General features: G+C 37.9%; 1 protein-coding gene and 1 long non-coding RNA gene across 2 annotated transcripts in view; one reads left to right on the plus strand and one right to left on the minus strand.

The window, feature by feature from the left end:
• NWD2 (NACHT and WD repeat domain containing 2) overlaps window positions 1-21706 on the plus strand; it is a 208995-nt gene that overhangs the window by 45452 nt on the left and 141837 nt on the right. The gene's annotated exons all lie outside the window — the stretch shown is intronic.
• LOC117085260 overlaps window positions 1945-21706 on the minus strand; it is a 32292-nt gene continuing 12530 nt past the window's right edge. Inside the window, exons 2-3 of the long non-coding RNA XR_004437898.1 lie at window positions 6315-6466; window positions 1945-2732 (exon numbers count right to left, since the gene is read on the minus strand). This is a non-coding gene — a long non-coding RNA (uncharacterized LOC117085260). The remainder of the gene's footprint in view (window positions 2733-6314; window positions 6467-21706) is intronic.

Below are 21706 nucleotides of genomic sequence, written 5' to 3' on the forward strand. Positions count from 1 at the left end.
AATTGAGCATGTTATTCATAGTGTTTCTAGTTGTCAGCCTAATTTAGGTATTAATATCTCAGGACATCATGTGCAGAAATTTAATCAGCAAACTATTATTTCCATAGAGGTGTAGTGGTTACAGTCTGGGAGAGAATTCAGGCTTCAGAATCTCTTCCGCCTCCTCTGTCAGGGTCCATATGCACAGTGGCAGAATTTGTAGAAAAGTAGAAATTGTTGTTGTGAATTACCCATTTGCATATATTACACAATGCTAAACAATAGATCTGAGTTTGGGGGTAGTTCATTGTTTTTTGTTTTTTGTGTGTTTTTTTTTAAACCAGATCAACTGAACCCAAATCCTTTTAGGAACATAATGGAATGGACATGATTATACTGAATGAATCAGTTGTTATTTAAATAAAATTGAGCTGTAGGGAAACAACAGTTATAAATTGCCTATAACTGACCAGAACTATAAAATATACTAGTAATTGACTTTTAAAATATTTTTAATATACATTTAAAATATTTTATTTACATTTTTAAATTATGTTTATTTTAATTGCACATATGATTTACATCTAGTATTTTAGTTTTATCTTAGTTTCTCTTTAATCCCTAAGATTGTCAGTGACTTCTCATAATGAATCTCTTAACCTCTAATTCAAGCTAGTGCCTAAATATTGTTGGATTTTTTAACAAATACTACCAACATGGTTGTAGTATTCAAATTTTACTACCCCAAATGATAACCTAGTTTGGGATGATATAAATTGGAAATTTTCATATAATTTCTGACTTTTTATAGCTGAAACACTCCCTTGGGACAAGTCAGTACTTAGCTTTTGGATACTAATATGCCCGCAACCACATGAGGCCAACCAACCATTTTTTGGCAACATTTTATGATGAAAACTTTCAAAATTATAGGAATGTTGAAATAATTGTGCAGTAAACACTTATATACCCACCCCAAGATTCTACAATTAACATTTTACATACTTGCCGTATCATGTGTTTATCTCTACATTCATCTTTTATTTTTATTATATATATTTCACAGTAAATGGCAATTATCAGTGCATTCCACTCTTAACACTTTAGCATGCATATTATTAAATATATTTCAGGGCCGGCGCGGTGGCTCAAGCCTGTAATCCAGCACTTTGGGAGGCCGAGACGGGCGGATCACCAGGTCAGGAGATCGAGACCATCCTGGCTAACACGGTGAAACCCCGTCTCTACTAAAAATACAAAAAACTAGCCGGGCGACGTGGCGGGCGCCTGTATCCCAGCTACTCGGGAGGCTGAGGCAGGAGAATGGCGTGAACCCGGGAGGCGGAGCTTGCAGTGAGCTGAGATCCGGCCACTGCACTCCAGCCTGGGCGGCAGAGCGAGACTCCGTCTCAAAAAAAAAAAAAAAAAAAAAAAAAAATATATATATATATATTTCAATATTGTTTACGGTTCTCTTCATTTGTCTTTTGAGGTAAAATTTACACAGTGAAATGTACAAATCCTAAGTGTACTATGAGATTATTTTTGTCAAATGCCTATATCAATATAACCCAAACCTTTAGCTAAATATAGAACATTTTTCTCATCCCCCAAATTTCATTCATATCCCTTCTTGGTGAGTCCCTCTCCTCACCCCTAGAGGCAACCACTGTTATGATTTTCTTCCAACAGATTAGTTTCAGGCAACCAGTTATCAGCAAAGGCTTTTTTTTTTTTTTTCCAGAGTTGTTTGTTAGATTTGACTCTATGCCTAGGTACCCTGCCAGAAGGTCGAATGAACAATCTATTTTTCATTTTCACATCCGTATAACTTTCTGAGGCTATTTGGCTTCTCTTCTGAGGGCTTACTTGCCCTATTGCCTAACAATCCAGCCATCTTCTAAGCCCTTTCTCATAGTTGCAAGTAAGCAAAAGGCAAAGGAGGGCCTCAAGGGTCTTCGCACAGCACTGTCCTTAAAGAAATTAGATATGCACACCATTTCAGAGATAAATTTAGCCAACATTTATTAAAGGGCTTACTCTGTACCAGATTCTAGGATAAACGTAGACAATACCAAGATAGATAAAACATGCAGAAGTATCAGTAATGGAGACTGACACATAAACCAATAACTATTAACCATTAATTATGTTTTTAAAAATGTATTGGGCCACTGCTGTGTGGACAGCCCTGTGCCATGCAGTGGGGATATGGCCCTGAACAAGATAGACAGGGTTCTTGCCGTCAAGAGCTTCAGTCTAGAAGTGAGAGCAATCCTTACTGATTGTAAGTGTGCTGATATCACAGAAATGCAGAGTGTTATGGGAGTGTATTGGGGCAGATATAATTTAGTCCTTCTGGGAAGTTATAGGCAGTCAGGAAAAGTTTCCAAGAGAAACTGCCTTGAAGCAAATTACAAAGGACAAGTAAGAGCATGCATTGGTAAAATGCACATTCAGTAGTTAGGCCACAGACGTGTGTAAACCACCTGAGAAGAAAGGTGGCATGTTGGAAAAATGGAAATGGAATGTAGAGAACAAAGAGGCATACAACAAAAGGTGAAAGCTGAAGAAGGGGATGGGCTCAGTCAGATAGGTTCCTATGACAATTCTCATGAGAGGCTAAGAGCATTTGGCAGGGTGAGCCATCATCATTTTTGCTCTTCACTCCACAGATGAATTACTGACTTTTTAAATTAGTTTCTGAGTTTGACCAGAAGTTGGCTGTATGGTTGTTTCAGCAGGAAGCAGTTCTGAGAGGTGTAGAGTTAAGGAGTCCTAGAATTAAGGAATGATATGGCAAGGTTTTGGTTTAATGGGGCTTCTTAAAGTATGCAGCTCTATGTAGTCTTAAACCCCTGAGAGCAAACCTAAAAGGAATCATAGGGATCCTTTGACCAAAGGTCTGAAGTCAACCTTTTCCTTCGGAAATCTAAAATCAGCCCAGGACATTTGGTGATAACCACACTCACTAACAGGTCATCCCTGAGTAGTTAGTTCAACAGTTTAAAAATAAATGTAACCAACTTCCTACCTTTGTATCTCTTTGATTTTCTTGCATTATTTAATAGTTTGTAATTAAAAATGACTAGCCATAACAAAAATAATAGCCTAATCTAAGGATTGCTGTGGGACTTAACCTCTTTGTTCATCCCAGATAAAAATTTAAAAGGAAAAAATTCTACAGTGACTCAGCTGCTGCATTGAACTGCATGCTATTGCTGATATAATCTCCATTACCTTTTTGTAAATTTAATTTTAATTACATCAGTCTGGTAGGCTCCATACAGATATTTACTTTTAGTATAATGGATTTTTAAGAGAAAATATTCCATGAAAGCATTGAGCATTGAATATTTTATTTGAAAGCAAATGCTAAAAGTATTTTTATAACGTTCAATATTGATACTTTGGGAAAGAGTAAAGTGAAAACGTATTTTAATGGATTAAAAGGAAACCTTTACAGCCTTTACTGTCAGTAGTGTTTAGAAGTTCACACTAATAATGATAATATTAATATATTATTTATAAATGCATTAGAGAGGATAGCTTTCCTAAAATTTCTGTTTTGTTTTTGCTATTTCTGTGTAAAACTGTATCAGTGTTCTTCATATGATATATAACTAAGATAACTCACCCTTTCAATGATAAGACCAGTTATATACATCCATAAATGTATGGTAATCAAAATATTTAAACCTATCCCAAAATATTAAAATTAAGGCACCATCCATTATATACCCTTCATATGGGCCATGCCTTCAATTCTTCTCTGCAATTTGTCATTTTTTGAACATATAAGAAATATTGTCTGAATGTAAGCTGACTCAGATATGGAAGCTCCTGAAGGGAAGATCACTTTGAGTGGGTTAATTATCTGAACAGGGTCACACATCATTACATTTTTTTAGAAAGTTAATAAAACTAGACTTAACAATCCTCACATGTTTTCAAAGGCCTTGCCTCAGTGCATTTCTCCTCTTGGCCCCACTTGTGAGGTGCCTTCCCTGAGGCAATCCATTGTCAGGGCAAACTCCTAGGCGCTCAAAGATCCATGCAGGAAGCTGGGACCAATGAGTTTGCTATGATCTGAATGCAACTTCCCAAAATCTGTATGTTGAAAATGTGATAGTATTAAGAGGTGAGGCTTTGGGGGGTTGATTAAGTCATGAGAACAGAGGCTTCATGAATGGGATTAGTGACCTTATAAAAAAAGGCTGAAGGTGCTCTAGCCCCTAGGTCCCCTTCACATGAGGATGCAGCAGGAGGCACCATCTATGAAGCAGAGAGTGACCTCATCAGATACCACATCTGCAGTGCCTTCATCTTGGACTTCCCGTTTCCAGAACTGTGAGAAATAAGTTTCTATTATTTATAAATTTCCCCACCATAAGATATTGTGTTATAGCAGCCTCAGTGGACTAAGAATTTTACCCAGCTCACCTCCTGCCCCAGGATCTCATTCAAACAGGTATGAAGATATTGTGGAATCCTGACATATGTGGAGATCAAAATTGCATTTTCTAAAGCATTGGTCCCCCCTGGTTTCATGGACAACAACTTTTCCATGGACCGGGGAGTGGCAGGGGGTTGGATTTGGAATGAAACTATTCCACCTCAGATCATCAGGCATTAGGTTCTCATAATGAGTGTGCATCCCAGATCCCGCACATGCCCAGTTCACCATAGGGGTCGCACTTCTGTGAGAATCTAATGCCACCACTGATTTGACAGGAGTTGGAGGTCAGGCCATAATGCTCTCTTGCCCACTGCTCACTCCTGCTGTGCAGCCTGGTTTCTAACAGGCCACGGACCAGTACCAGTTCGTGGCCTAGGGGTTGGGGGCCTCTGCTCTAAAATGCCTATACCTATTAAACTGATTACATCTATTTTTTGAAAATGTCATCCACTGGACAATGTCCAGTCAATTGTAAATGGGCAGGTACTGGGACTAATGTCACCACTTTCTTTTTCAACAAAATGGTTTGTTTGAATAAGCCAATATTTGTTTTTTTCACCCTCAATTTCCACATGGAATCAATTAGTCAAAATCAGTCTCAACCTCTTCATCTTTCTCTTTCTCCATTAAAAAAGACTTAACTTTTAGCACCACGTGCTCTCCTGATTTATAGGTATTTGTGTCATTGTCTATTTGCCAATTAGATGTTAACCTGCTTAGCTGCAGGGGTGGGCAGATTACTCATATCCTCCATATCTCCTAGGATAGTACTTTGCACATGGCAAGTTGCAAAACATATTTGCTAGTAATTTAATTCATTAGTGGTATACAGCAAATCAAAACCATGCTTGTTCCCAAAAGCAGTTATTATGGAAATTATTTTATACCTATTTTGTGTCTTCACAATCTATTGATAAATATCAACTATAACATATGAATGTTTACCACTTTGATATTTTATATGTTGCCAAAATGGTTTAATTAACTTTTTCCCTAGCCACATACAGTATATTAATTTTCTCTTGTAATTAGTTCATACATTTTGGTTTTTATGAAACCAGATGGTGGATGGCATTTGTATTTGGAGGACTGTTGACAGTGTAATGAAAGGAAGTTATACGAAGAAGGAATATATGCATTTACTAACAACGTTAAGGATTTAAAGTGTTTTCTTAATAATGTGGAGTAAGCCTTCAGCTATTGTTATTCCTACCAGCTATTGCAAACTATGTAGTACTGGGTAGTACTTAACAAATGTTAAGCCCAGGACACACTGCATTAAAAAAAAAGAAAAAAGAAAAAAGGCTTGCACTTTAAAATTCAGAGGACACCTATCACCGAACATTCTTCTCTATTCTAAACTAGTAAAAAGCATAATTAAAGCGTTATAGGTAAGGCTCACTATAGGCTATAGTAAGAAGATGGAAGAGAGGTGTTCCACAAATCAAGGAAGTCCCCACCCCCCCCACTGCTTTATGGAGAGGAAGACTTTCTTTGTTGTCAGGGGAGGGAATATAACGGGAGGGAACCACAGAGTTGATGCAATAAGACAAATGTGAGAGCTTCCAGTCTTGCTGTAACAGTCTCTAATATTCCCAAGCCTTCCCTACGCCATTGAAAGAGTACATACACATGGTTCAAGAATTAGAGTTATTGTCTGGACATTTTTATCTTTAGTGTGCCACTAATTGGCAGTTGATTGTAGGTTATTTCAGAGAAATCCTTAGTACCAAAGGCCACAGGTTAGTGTGGAATTCTCAGGAATGTCTGATTTTCTATGCCCCATACCCTCAAGCCCCACCCATGTTCTCACTTTCTGCCCCGTAGGACTACATGCTGATTTGCCAGAGGCCATAGGAGCAGTTCAGAAGGATACATTGCAGACCCCAAATGTCCATCTCACCTCCTGCTTGTTAGTAAGATAGCAGCAGCAACGTAAGGGAAAAGGTGGAAAACATTAACAAAAAAGATGTAGCTTCTGCCTTCTCTATGTTATAGATATTCCAGTGAAATGGGCTGTGGTTTTGTCTGTAACAAAAATTTGTTGGAAAAAAAAACGTTAATTCGATAGGTTTGACCGTTTTTAAGGATAAGGTCAGACTTGCTTCATGATTGATGAAATACACAGAAATCATTTATTAAGACATCAAAGAGTAAGCAAAAATTAGTCATAGAACATTAGAGTGTAAACCAAATGTATCTGAGACGAGTCTCAATCAATTAGGAGTTTATTTTGCCAAGGTAAAGGGCTCATCTGGAAGAAACAAACACAGAACCACAGAAACAGTCTGTGGTCTGCGCCCTTCTCCAAAAATGACTTCAATGTTTGAGGACTTAAATATTTAAAGTGGAATAGTGGCCTAGAGGGAAAGGAGGGAGGGTATGGTCACATTACTGAATCCACATGTTGCAAGAGAAGAGGAGCAGGCAGGGGAATCATTGATTATGTATTCATCTGGTGCTGAGCATAAAATAAGGTGAACATAGAGCAGCTACTTGTGGAGATAATTGACCTTTTCTCTATAGCTCTCTGCTTAAGAACTCAAGGTAAGCAGCTTCTTGCATGACTCAGCTTTCAGCTTAATTTTTTTTTTTTTTTTTTTGTCAGAGTGTGTTGGTGTCCCAAGTTTTTATTTTTATTTTTTCACAAGAATCAGAAAAGTTTTTAAAGATTATCCAATCAAAGTATTCCTTAGATGTTTCAATCTCAGTAAATCGTCCTGTACTTGGTGTTTGAACACCTCCGATAACTGTGAATCCATCTCTTTAAAGGAGCTCTTCTATGTGGAAATATCTTACAGAGTTAACTTTTCTTCATTTTTAGTTGAAGTCATCTCATTGACACCTGTGTATGTGTGTCTTGATGATCTTTGCCAAAACCAAAGCAGGTTTCACTCTGACCCATTCCTGATTCATTAGCCTTGATTCTGTCTGTCTTCCCTATAAGTATTTAATCATCATTTTTCTTATAGGTTAGGCACAAAGTCTGGCTCTTCCTTTGTTCTCGTGGAATCATCCATCTACTAGGTTACCAGTGATTCCCATAACTTCATCTCCTACCCTGACTTGGCCTTCATCAACTCCTGGGTTTCCAAATGTGTCTAAGGCATTTCTGTGACAAGCTTCCCAACCTATAATATCTTAAATAGCATTTTCCCTTTCAGGACAACTCCCTTATCCAACGACCATGATTCATTACTGTACTACCATTTTTCTAGTCTTCACGCTGAAAGTATATTTCCTTAATGTTTTATTTGGATTTACCGTCAATCCCCATTATTCACAGATTCAACATTTGTACATTTGTCCACTTACTAAAATTTATTTGTAACCAAAATCAGTACTCATGGTGCCTTCAGGGTTGTTCACGGACATCCACTGAGCAATGTAAAATTTGAGTCCCCTGAGATGCACACATTCCCAACTGAGTAGAACAAGGCAATGCTTTGCTTCTTGTTTCAGCTCTCATACTACAAACAGGTGCCCTTTCCTAAGTCTATTTCATGCCACATTGTTCATCCTTTTCTGTTTTTTAAAATAGATGTCACCATTTCACATGGCCCCCAAGTTTGGTGCTGAAGTGCTAGTATTCCTAAGGCTATAGGGTGCCTTAGGGAGAAAGTACACATGCTAGATAAGCTCCATTCAGGCATGAGTTATAGTGCTGTTGGCCAAAGTTAATGAATCAACAATATGTATTAAATAAGGTGCCTTTAAACAGAAACACATGTAAAACAAGGTTATGTTATTGAATGCTTGACAAAAATATTGTGATCATGTACATTGATAGCAGCACAGTTCACAGTTATGAAGATTTGGAACCAATCCAAGTGCCCATCAGCTGATGAGTGGATAAAGAAAGCGTACCATATATCCACCATGGAATATCACTCAACCATAAAAAGGAACAAAATAAAATATTTTGCAGCAACTTGGATGGAGCTGGAGGCCACTATTCTAAGTGAAGTAACACAGGAGTGGAAACCCAAAAATCTTATGTTCCCACTTACAGGTGGGAACTAAGCCATGTGTACATAGATATGCAGAGTGATATAATGGACCTTACAGACTCAAGAGCCAGAGTGGATGGGGACCTAGGGATAAAAAAGCCTACATTATTAGGTACAATGTGTACTACTTGGGTGACTTGTGCACCAAAAGTCTCAGAATTCACCACTATATAATTCACCCATGTAACAAAAAACCACTTGTACTCTAAAAGCCATTAAAATAAAAAATAAAGAAACTGTTGTGATCAAAGGCTCACAGGAGCCTAGCCCTGTATTTCTCCCAGGAGTAATGGTTCAGTATTCACAATACAGTGTTCACAGCAACTTCATAGAACTTAAGTTCTGCAAATAATGAAAATCCATTATAATTTGGGATTCACAGAAAAGTTTCCAGAACAGTAAGAAGAATTCCTCTACACTCTTAACCCAGGTTCCCATTTTACCACATTTGCTTTATGCCCCACTCCTCTGTGTGCGTGTGTACCACACACAGTATATATGAATACAGTTATCCCTCTATATCCATGGGGGATTGGTTCCAGGATGCCTCACAGACACCAAAATTTGCACATGCTCAAGTCCCCCTTATATGAGATGGCATAATATTTGAATATAACCTACATATCTCCTTCCATATAATTTAAATCATCTCTAGGTTACTCATACTACCTAATATAATGTAAATGCTATATAAATAGTTATACTGTATTCTTTGTATTATTTTTATTGTTGTATTTTTTCCCAAATATTTTCTATCTGTGATTGGTTGAATCTGTAAATAAGGAACCTGCAGATATGGAAGACTGACTATATGTAATTCTAACATACCTTCGTATCCTTTGCAGCTAAATGCTTCAATGTGTCTTTTCTAAAAATAAGTATATGTTCTTACATACGTAAAATACAAATATCAAAATCAGGAAATGAACATGAATTCAATATTACCATCTATAGATCGTATTTGCAACTACCAGTTATCTCAACAATTCTGGATCATGTATTGCATTCAGCTGTCATGTTCCTCTAACCATTGTAAATTTAATACAGTTCCTCAGTCTGTCTTTTTCTTTCTTGACATTGATGTTTTCAAGGACTATACATCAGTTATTTGTAGAATGTCTTCAGTGTGCTCTGATGTTTGTTTATGATTAGATTTTGATTATGCTGTTTTTGGCAGGAAGATTGCAAGAGTGGTGCTGTGTTCTGAGTACATCATATCAGGAGGAACATGTTGTTGGTTTGTTCCATTTCTAGTAATGCTAACTGAACGCTTACCTAAGAGGGTTTTTTCCAAGATTCTCTACCACAAAATCATTGATGTTCCAGCCAGAGACCCCCAGGAACATCCCCAGGTTGAACAAAGATGGTCTCTTGGCCACTGCAACATGCCACAGGGAACTGGTGGGCATCTCAGTAAGAGATGCTCAGAAAAGAAGTGCTTATTATTGCGTTTAGGCTTATGTGTGATTATTTGGGGGAAGTTTCAAGGAAGTGTGGTTTCATTCTAGATTGGGTGCTATCAGAAAACAGCGACGATTTCATGATTGGTTATATTAATAATTTTTATCTAAGAGGGTCAGAGGAATGGAGCAAAGCTGAGCCCATATCTGGTAAAGAAGCAGCAATCATTCGTGCCATGAGAGGGCACATGTTTGGTCCTTGTTTGTGGTTGGGGCAGTATTCTAAGTCTTTGCCATGTCTGTTTGCTTATGGAGTGGTCTTGCTTTTATTTTATTTCATCAGTATCACAAAATGACTTTCTCTAATATTTGTTCTGTATGCAATTATTTATATTCAGCTAAACGCTATCACCTAACTGCAAGAGCCAGGCCAGCTTCCATTTGATAGCAGTCAGAGACTTCTTTTTGCTTATTAATTGCTGTTTTTTCCTTTGTAATTAATGTAAGCATCTCTACTGAAGTTGGTAGATAGGTAGATATATGGGTAGGGTAGAGAGTTGAGTGGATGAGCAGGTGGATAGGAAAAGAGAGAGCCCTTCATTAGCTAAGTGAAAAATGCAAAAGAAATTTTGGAAACAGAATCATTATTTGACAACCATAATAATTTATTCAGACAAGGATCATCAATGAAAGTTTGGGGAGCAACAGCCTATTTATATAGCTTCAAACTATTTCCTCACAAAATACCTGTTGGTTGCAAGGGAAACAGTTATTTTATAAATTAGAAAACGTTAATCACCCTGTTATGATGATGATGAGAGTGGTAGTACAGCCAAACTTTACTGGAAAGTTATGGGTGAAGTACTGTGTATGAATTTAATCTAGGCGATATAGATTGTATGGCCATTCTCTGAGGTTTGTAATGGCTTGTGAACTAGTTGCGGGGCATACACTTTATATTTAACCAAGACAGTCTTCAGACTCAATTCCTATTACCAGCCATGTTATGGAGTTTCTTTCCTGTGTATCTAATTTATCACTCAATTTCTCTTTAAATCTCTCATTTGCATTCTTCCTTTTCCTACTGCAGTAAAGTTCTGCTCACCACATATATGGATTACTGCAGCTATTTCAAAGCAATCCCCCCATTCCAGTTTCTTCTTTGTCAGATCTGCAATACAAAACGTTTCCCTCTATGCCTTTCTGTAACATCCCTTGTAGCATGGCATCACCCTGCCCTGCCTTGGCATATTCAGACTCCTCATTTTCAAGGCCATCAGTAATTTGATCCCTTTACTTTTTTCCAAGGAAGTTCTGCTCACTGTCGCCAACCCCCTTCTGTAATAAACTCCATGTCTTTTTCTGCATTGAGAAAGCTCTTCTACTATATTCTATATCTGAATTCTACTCATTTTCAAGTAATAACTTCCCTGAAATCTTTCCCAACTTGGGTCTCAAAATCAGTCTTGTATCTAGAATGTGCTCCATCCTGTCTAATATTGAATAGTTTTCTGTTTTCTACAGGTATCTCAGTTTTGACCCTGTCGAAAATGCAAGTTCCCTTGCAATGGGAACCGAGCAATCTTTCCTTTGATTCTCTAACACTTAGCAGAGTGTTGGGTGCAGGGTGGAGCCTCTGTAAGTGGAGGACTTGCTGATTGGTGAATTACTCTAATGTGGGCAGGTGAACCAGGTACAAGTAATCCCCTCTCAGTGAAAGGACAGCTGCATTTCGGACACTTGATGAAAGATGTTTCTCCTGTAAACTGAAATGTATGATGAATTGCTTTTGTTCTGTATGTTCTTCTGTATATATGCTTTCTTTTCCATTTGATTATAAGAAACAATTGCTGTTAAACCCCCAAATTTTCAGCACACAGAGAAACCTCAAAAGACTTGAGACACTGATAGCCTAATTATAATTTAACTCCCATACACTATACTGTAACAAACTGTGCTACTTCCTCAAATACATTGTGTCCCTTTCAAGCCTTCTTCCTTTGTTCATGCTGCTATGTCTTCTAGAAGGTATCTCCTCCTTTGTACCTGGGAAAGTTTTATTTATATATCAAGTCCCAGCTTAATTGTAGTCTTCTCTGAGAAACTCTTCCTGATCATCAGACAAAATTAATTGTTCGTCTCTGTGCCTCAGTAGTGCTTTGCTTATACTCAGTTTCAGACCTTGCTATGCATTATTGGAAACAATGCTGTCTTGCCCCATTATATCATGAGACTAAGGGCAGGGCTGTGCCTTGCGTAACTTTTGTTTTGGAAGCAACACTATAGTAATCAATTAATTTTAACATGGCAAGCCCTTGTTGAGAACTGTGTAAGTGAACTCATGCTAGTGGCGTGTAAATTCCAACTATATATTATTCGAATGAGTATATCTGAAAGGCCTTATATAGATCATACTAGGTTTTCTTTAAATAGACTTTAACATGAAAAGAAAAGAATTACAGACGAATTATGCTAATTTTAAGAGGCTATTTTATTCCCAAAATTAAAAAACCTGAAAACTCTGAAATCACCAATTTTGTAGTAACTTTATTTACTTATAAATTATTTTGTATAAAATATTACCTATTTCAGAAAGAGAAATGTCTCGTTTTGTCATAATAAAGCACAAAAAGTATATAACTTTCTTCAATAGCATGCATGGTTGTAACATTAATATCTAGTTTAATGACTACCCTAGAAATTTTAATAAGCACACCCAACAAAGAATAAAAATACTCAAAATATTATTTTCTGAAAAACATAAGAAATTTAGGAGGTTTTAATTCTCATCACTCCTGATTTACATGCTTAATTTAGAATTTTGTTTCTGTCTTTTTTAACTCCATAAATTAGACATATTTAAGACATAAATTATTATTTTATGCAACTAATACTTAAGCTTAGCTATATATTTACCAGTTTGTTTGCACACTGCCAGTTTTTGCATTTCACACTTTACATTTGAGACAATTTTTCTTCTGCCTTCTAAAGGAAGAGTGCAGTAAACTCACTTTTTGTTTTTCTAAAAAGGTCCTCTTTTGATCTTTTTTTGACACATAATTTTGTTGGTTATTCTAGACAGCAGATTTTTCTCTCAGCATTATGAAGATAATCTATAGTCTTTCTGGCTTCCAATGCTGTTGCAAAGTCAGCTGAAAATATAATTGTCATGTTGTAGGTAATCTGTATATTTTCTCTGGCTGTTTTTAAGATCTGTTGTTTTTAGTAATCTTCATTTTCACTATGAAATGGAATTTTGATATTTAAATGCAGTGCTTTATATTCATTGTGCCTGGAATTTGTTGACTTTCCTGAATCTGAGGACTGGAATCTTTCAACAAACCTGGGAAATACTTAGCCATTATTTCTTCAAATACTGCCTCTACCTTATCTCTCTTGTCCATTTGTTTCTGGAATTCAAAAGATGTGTATTAGATTGTCTCCATATATTATGCCTGTCTCCTATACTCATATTTTTCATTTCTTTCTCTTGGTGTGATAAATTCTGTATAATTTATTCAAATCTGGCTTGCTCTTCACCTATTTTATCAGTGATTTAAGCATTCCATTGAATTTTAATTTTAATGTTTTTTATTTCTAGAGGTTTTATTTGTTTCTTTTTCAAATCTGCATTATTGGCTTTTGTGATTTCTAATTTGTGTTCTTTTATTCAATGCTTATTTTTATTCCTTTAACATATTAAGTACTTATTTTGTTTTTTTTTTTTTTTTTTTTTTTTTTTTTTTTGAGACGGAGTCTTGCTCTGTCGCCCGGTCTGGAGTGCAGTGGCCGATCTCAGCTCACTGCAAGCTCCGCCTCCCGGGTTTACGCCATTCTCCTGCCTCAGCCTCCCGAGTAGCTGGGACCACAGGCGCCCGCCACCTCGCCCGGCTAGTTTTTTGTATTTTTAGTAGAGACGGGGTTTCACCATGTTAGCCAGGATGGTCTCGATCTCCTGACCTCGTGATCCGCCCGTCTCGGCCTCCCAAAGTGCTGGGATTACAGGCTTGAGCCACCGCGCCCGGCCTATTTTGTATTTAAGATAATTTTGTATTTCAGATAATTTTGTATGTGATTCAGCTTGTTCTTTTGTTTGAGCTGGATCTCACATATGTTGTCTTGATTTTTATGTGTGCGCATATGGTTTAAGAGGAACTTTGTTTGCTGGAATAGATTAAGGCATTGTTAGAAAGTACATTGTTAGAAAGTGTAATGACTGAAGGTAATTAGCATATCGCAACACAATTCTTTGTGTTGGGAATATTCAAAATCCTCTCCTACTTGCTTGAAAATATACAATAGGCCGGGTGCGGTGGCTCATGCCTGTAATCCCAGCACTTTGGGAGGCCAAGACGGGCGGATCACGAGGTCAGGAGATCGAGACCATCCTGGCTAACACGGTGAAACCCCGTCTCTACTAAAAAAATACAAAAAAATTAGCCGGGCGCAGTGGCGGGCGCCTGTAGTCCCAGCTATATGGGAGGCTGAGGCAGGAGAATGGCTTGAACCTGGGAGGCGGAGCTTGCAGTGAGTGGAGATGGTACCACTGCACTCCAGCCTGGGCGACAGAGCAAGACTCTGTCTCAAAAAAAAAAAAAAAGAAAATATACAATAAATTATTGTTAACTATAGTCTCCCTAAAGTGCTATAAAACACTCAAAATTATTCTATCTAGCTGTAATTCCATGTTTGTTAACCAACCTCTCTTTATCCCCTCTTACTATCCACTCTTCCTAGAATCTAGTATCCACAATTCTACTCTCTATTTTTATGAGCTCAACTTTTGTGGCTCCCACATGTGAGTGTGAACATGCATTGTTTATCCTTCTGTGCCTCACCTATCTCACTTATTATAATGTCCTCCAGGTTTGCTCATGTTGCCATGAATGACAGAATTTTATTCATTTTGATGGCCGAATAGTATTCTATTGAGTATATATACCATAATTTCTTTATCCATTCATCCGTTGATGGACTCTTGAGTTGATTCCTTATTTTGGGTGTTGGGAATAATGTTTCAGTGAACATGAAAGTGAAGATATCTCTTTGACATTCTGATTTCCTTTTCTTTGGATAAATCCCGATAGTGGGATTGCTGGATTATATGTTCTATTTTTAGTTTTTTTGAGAAACCTCCACACTCTTTTCCATAATGATTATACTAATTTACATTCCCATAAACAATGTACAAGAGTTCCTTTTTCTCTGCATTCTCACCAGCATTTTTTTATTTTTTGTTTCTTTTGATAATAGCCATTTTAACTAGGGTAAGATGAAGGTCTCACTGTAGTTTTGATTTGTATTTCCCTGATGATTAGTGATGTTAAGCATTTTTTATATACCTGTTGACCATTTATGTATCTTCTTTTGAGAAATGTCTATTCAGCTCATTTGCCCATTGTTTAATTGGATTATTTGTTGTTTTGGCTGTTGAGTTCCTTGTATATTCTGAATATTGATCTCTTGTTGGATGAATAGTTTACAAATATTTCACCAATTCTTCAGGTAGCCTCTTTACTCTGTTGATTTATTCTTGTGCTGTGAAGACACTTTATAGTTTAATATTAATCCATTTGTCATTTTTGCTTTGTTACCTGTGCTTTAGAAGTCATATCCACAAAATCTTTGCTTCGATCATTGTCCTTAAGTATTTCCCCTTTGTTTTCTTCTAGTAGTTTTATAGATTCAGGTCTTACATTTTAATCTATCTTGAGTTGATTTTCATATGTAGTGACAGATGTGGGTCTAATTTTTGGTCTTCTGCATGTGGACATCCATTTTTCACAGTACCATTTATTTGAAGGAGGCTGTTCTTTCCCCATTGTATGTTCTGATCACCTTTGTTGAGAAACAGTTGTCTGTAAATACGTGGATTTATTTTTGGGAGCTGAAATTCTGTTACATTGGTCTCCCTGTTTTTATACCAGTACCATGCTGTTTTTGTTACAACAGTTTTGTGGTATATAATTTGAATTCAGGTAGTGTGATGCATCCAGCTTTCCTCTTTTTGCTCAGGGTTGCTTTGGCTATTTGAGATTTTTGTGATGGTTCCATATAAATTTTAGGATCATTTCTTTTATTTCTATGAAGAATGTCATTGGTATTTTGATAGAGATTGCATTGAATCTGTAGATTACTTTAGGTAGTATAGTGATTTTGACAGTCTTCTTCCAATTCAAGAACATGTGATTTTGTTTTCATTTTTGTAAGTCCTCTTCAATTTCCTTCATCATTGTTTTCTAGCTTTCATTGTAGAGATATTGCACATTTTTGGATAAATTCCTAGGTGTTTTATTATTTTTCTTACAACTATAAATGAGACTGATTTCTTGATTTATTTTTCAGCTAGTTTGCTTTGGTGCATAGAAACCCTACTGATTTTTATATGTTGATTTTTTATCCTACAATGTTACCAAATTGGCTTGTCAATTGTAAGAGTTGTTTCATAGAGATTTTTTTTTTGTCCTTTAGTTTTTCTGTATATAACACTATGTATCTGCAAAAAGGGACAGTTTCATTTCCTACTGTCCAATGTGCATGCCTTTTATTTTTTCTCTTGTCTAATGCCTGTGACTAGGACTTTTAGTTCTGTGTTGAATAAGAGTTCTGAAAGTAGGCATCTGTATTAGTCCATTCTTGCATTGCTGGAAAGAACTACCTGAGACTGGGTAATTTATAAAGGAAAAAGTTTTAAGTGGTTCACAGTTCTTCAGGCTGTACAGGAGGCATGGAAGGGAGGCCTCAGGAAACTTACAGCCATGGTGGAAGGTAAAGGGAAAGCAGGCACTTCATACATGGCTGGAAAAGGAAGAAGAGAGAGAGAGAGAGAGAAGTGCTACCTACACACTTTCAAACAACCAAATCTCACGCGAACTCTACCATCAGAATAGCAAGGGGGAAGTTTGCCCCCATTATTCAATCACCTTCCACCAGGCCCCTCCTCCAACACTAGCAATTACAATTTGATGTGAGATTTGGGTGGAGACACAAAGCCAAACCACATCATTCTACCCCTGGTCCTTCCCAAATCTCATGTCCTTCTCACATTGCAAAATACGATCATACTTTCTCCATAGGCCCCCAAGTCTTTACTCATTTCAGCATTAACTCAAATGTCCAAGTACAAACTCTGAGACAAGGCAAGTCCCTTCCACCTATGAGCCTGTAAAATCAAAAACAAGTTAGTCACTTCCAGGATACAGTGGGGGTACAGGCATTGGGTAAATGCTCCCATTCCAACAGGGAGAAATTGGCCAAAACAAAGGGGCTACAGGCCTCTTGCAAGTCTGAAACCCAGTAGGGCAGTCATTAAATCTTAAAGCCCCAAAATAATCCTCTTTGACCCCAGGCCACACTGATGCAAGGGGTGGGCTCCCACGGCCTTGGGCAGCTCCACTGCTGTGGCTCTGCAGGGCTCAGCTCCCATGACTGCTCTCAAGGGCTAGTGTTGACTGTGGCTTTTCCAGGTGCACAGTACAAGCTGTTGGTGGGTCTGGAGGATGGTGGCTGTCTTCTCACAGCTCCACTAGGCTGTGCCCCAGTATGGACACTGTGCGGGAGCTTGAACACCACACTTCCCCTCCTCACTGCTCTAGTAGAGGTTCTTCATGAGGGCCCCACTCCTGCAGCAAACTTCTTCCTGGACATCCAGGAATTTCCATACATCCTCAGAAATCTAGGTGGAGGTTCACAAACCCCAGTTCTTGACTTCTGGGCACTTGCAGGCTCAACACTACACGGAAGTTGCCAATGCTTGGGACTTGCACCCTCTGAAGCCACAGCCCGAGCTCTATGTTGGCCCCTTTTAACCATGGCTGCAGTGGCTGGGACAGAGGGAACCAAGTCCCTAAGCTGCACACAGCATGGGGAACCTGTTTCCAGGCCACGAAACTATTTTTCCCTTCTAGGTCTCCAGGCCTGTGATGGGAAGGGCTGCTGCAAAGGTCCCTGAAATTCCCTGGAGGCATTTTTGCCATTGTCTTGCTATTAACATTCAGCTCCTCTTTACTTATGCAGATTTATGCAACCTTGAATTCCTCCCCAGAAAATAGGTCTTTTTTTTCTACTACATGATCAGGCTGCAAATTTTTTAAACTTTTATTCTCTGTTTCCTCTTTAAATATAACTTTCAGTTTCAGAAAATCTCTTTTTGTTGAAGTACATTCTTTCTGTACCTAATTTATTGAGAGTTTTTATCATAAAGGATGTTGAATTTTAGCAAATGCTTTTTTAGCATGTGGTTTTAGCCTTTCATCTGTTGATGTAACATATCACACGTATTGATAGGCATGTGTTGAAACATCCTTGCATCCTTGGGATAAATCCTAGTTGACTGTGGCATAGAATCTTTTTGATGTGCTGTTTGATTTCGTTTGCTAGTATTTTGTTGGGGATTTTTGAATCTATGTTCATCAGGGGTATTGGTCTATAGTTTTCTTTTTTGGCTGTCTTTGTGCTGTTTTGATATCAGAATAATGCTACCCTTATAGAATTAATAGAATAATTAATAATTAATAGAATTAATGTGGAGGAATTTTTTTCTCTTCAATTTTTTGGAAAAGTTTGAGAAGAATTGGTGTTAGTCCTTTAAAGATTCAGTAGAATTCAGCAGTGAAGCCATTTGGTTCCAGGATTTTCTTTGTTGAAAGACTTCTTATTCCTGATTCAACCTCATCATTTGTTAGTCAGTTCAGGTGTTCTGTTTATTCTTGGTTCAATTTTGGTAAATTATATGTGTCTGTAAATTTATTCATTTTTTGTAGATTTTCCATTTTGTCTGTGTAGAATTATTCATTATTCATAATAGTCTGTAAAGATCCTTTTTATTTCTGTGGTATCAGTTGTAGTTCCTTTTTTGTTTCTGATTTTGAGTCTTATCTTTTTTTTCTTAATACAGCTAATGGTTTCTCAGTATTGTTTACCTTTTCCAAAACCCAACTTTTTCTTTTGCTGATCTTTAGTACTTTGTCTTTGTTTCATTTAGTTCTGATCTCTATTATTTCCTTTATTCTAATTTGGGGTTTGGTTTATTCTTGCTTTTCTAATAGCTTGAGGTACAACATGAGGTTGTTTATTTGAAATATTTCTACTTTTTTGATGTAGGCATTTATTGCTATGAACTTCTCTTAATACTGCCTTTGGTCTATCCCATAGGTTTGGATATTTTTCATTTGCTTGAAGAAACTTTTATTTTTTTCCTAATTTCTTTACCAATTCAGGAGCATGTTAATTTCCATGTATTTGTACAATTTCCAAAGTTTCTCTTGTTGATTTCTAGTTACATATTGTTGTAGTATGAAAAGATACTTGATATGATTTTAGTTTTTTGTTTGTTTGTTTGTTTGTTTGTTTTTTGAGACAGAGTCTCCCTCTGTCGCCCAGGCTGGAGTGCAGTGGCTTGATCTTGGCTCACTGCAAGCTCTACCTCCCGGGTTCATGCCATTCTCCTGCCTCAGCCTCCTGAGTAGCTGGGACTACAGGCTCCCACCACCATGCCTGGCTAATTTTTTCTGTTTTTAGTGGAGACGGGTTTCACTGCATTAGCCAGGATGGTCTTGATCTCCTGACCTCGTGATCCACCCACCTCAGCCTCCCAAAGGGCTGGGATTATAGGTGTGAGCCACCACGCCTGGCCGATTTTAGTTTTTTAAAATTTGTTAAGACTTGTTTTGCAGTCTACCATATGGTCTATCCTAAAGAATGTTCTGGGCCGGTTGCAGTGGGTGATGCCTGTAATCCCAGCACTTTTGGAGGCCAAAGCAGGCAGATCACAAGGTCAGGAGAGTGAGACCATCCTAGCTAACACGGGGAAACCCCATCTCTACTAAAAAATACAAAAAAACTAGCCTGGCACGGTGGTGGGTGCCTGTAGTCCCAGCTACTCGGGAGGCTGAGGCAGGAGAATGGCATGAAACTGGGAGGTGGAGCTTGCAGTGAGCCAAGGTTGCGCCACTGTACTATAGCCCGGGCAACAGAGCAAGACTCTGTTTCAAAAAAAAAAAAAAAATAGCCAGGCGTAGTGGCACATGCCTGTATTCCCAGCTACTCGGAAGGCTGAGGCAGGAGAATCACTTGAACCCGGGAGGTGGAGGTTACAGTGAGCCGAGATCACGCCGCTGCACTCCAGCCTAGGTGACAGAGTGACACTCCATTAAAAAAAAAAAAAGAATGTTCTATGTACTGATGAGAAGAATATGTAATATGTATTCTGTAGCTTTAGGATGAAATGTTCCGTAAATGTGTGTTAGGTCCATTTGGTCTAGGGTATAGTTTAACTCCAATGTTGGCTGCAGTTTGATGATTTTCTTTAATTATTTCTTATTTATGTATCTGCTCTACCAGTGAGATTTCTTCTCTCACATGTTTTTGTGATGGTAGTTATCATTCTTTTGCTTCCAGATACAGGACTCTCATGTATTTCTTGTAGTGTAGGTCTAGTGGTAAATTCCCACAGCTTTGCGTGTCTGGGAAAGACATTGTTCCTCCTTAATTTCTGAAGGATAACTTTGTTGGGTAATGTATCTTGGCTGGCAGGTTTTTTCTTCTTTCAGCACTTTAAATATATCATCCCATTCTCTCCATGCCTGAAAGGTTTCTGCTGAGAAATATGCTATTATTCTGAAGGGGATTTCATTATATGTGACTTGATGCTTTTCTCTTGAAGTTTTTACAATTCCCATTTTCTCTTTGACTTTTGACTACAATATTTCTCAGAGAGAATCTTTGAGGTCGAATCTATCTGGGAACTTTTTAGTTTCCTGCATCTGAATATCTGTATTTCCTCCCAAAACTTGGAAGTTTTTAGCAATTATTTTATTAAATGGGTTTTCTATTCATTTCCCCATCTCTTCCTCTTCTGGAAATTCCATAATGCGAATACTTGTTTACTTAATTATATCCTGTAGGTCTCGTAGGCTTTCTTTATTCATTTTCTTTTTGTCTGACTGGATTTTGTCCAAAGACCTGTCCAAGTTCAGAAATTTTTCCTTCTTATGATCTAGTCTGTTGTTGAAGCTCTTGATTTTTTTAAAAAATGTATTCATTGATTATTTTTTAGTTTCCAGTTTGTTTGGTCGTTTTTTGTGATATCTATGTGTTGAATTTCTCATTCAGATTATGAATTATTTTTCTGATTTTGATGAATCATCTGTCTGTATTCTCTTATATCTTTCTGAGTTCCCTAAGGTCATTATTTTAAATTCCTTTTAAGGTATTGCATCAATTTCCTTTGCCTTGGGATGTATTACTAATAAATTATTTTGATCCTTTTGAGGTGTTAATTTTCCTTGCTTTTTCATGTTTTTTATATCCCTATGTTAATATCTGCACATCTGGCAGAACAGTCACATCTTCTAATTTCATGGCATAGCTTTCATGGGGAAAGACTTTTTCCTGCAGATGTGTTAATTGAATAGAGTGCTTTGACTTTGGTTCTGGGTGGGCACAGTAATGTAGTGTCCATGTGTTTCTTCGCTGTAATCAGTGTCAGTGGTACCTATGAGTGCTTTAGTGGCCTAGGTTGTGAGTGTTTGTGGAGGCAGCTTGGCTGGGGCCTGGAGCTACCAGACAGGCTGGTTTGGGAGCACTTGGAGGGGTATGCTGGTCAGGGCGGCAGTCATTAGTGGCAGCAGCAGGCCCCAGGTAAACCAGACTTTGGGTCCCTGGGGAGCACGCACAGGCACATAGCAATTTCCCAGCTGGAGAATGTGGTTGCTGACAGTGGCAGTCCCTGGGCAGCAGGGTAGTTCGTGGGCCCCTGGGGAGGGGACATGCAGGTCGCCAGTGGCAGCAATTCTCAGGTGAGCCAGTCCTCAGGCCCCTGTTTGAGGGTACAGGTACTCAGTAGCCCTGACACTACA

The sequence above is a fragment of the Trachypithecus francoisi genome, unplaced genomic scaffold (genome assembly GCF_009764315.1).
Source record: "Trachypithecus francoisi isolate TF-2019V2 unplaced genomic scaffold, Tfra_2.0 Lachesis_group1, whole genome shotgun sequence".
NCBI lineage: Eukaryota > Metazoa > Chordata > Mammalia > Primates > Cercopithecidae > Trachypithecus > Trachypithecus francoisi.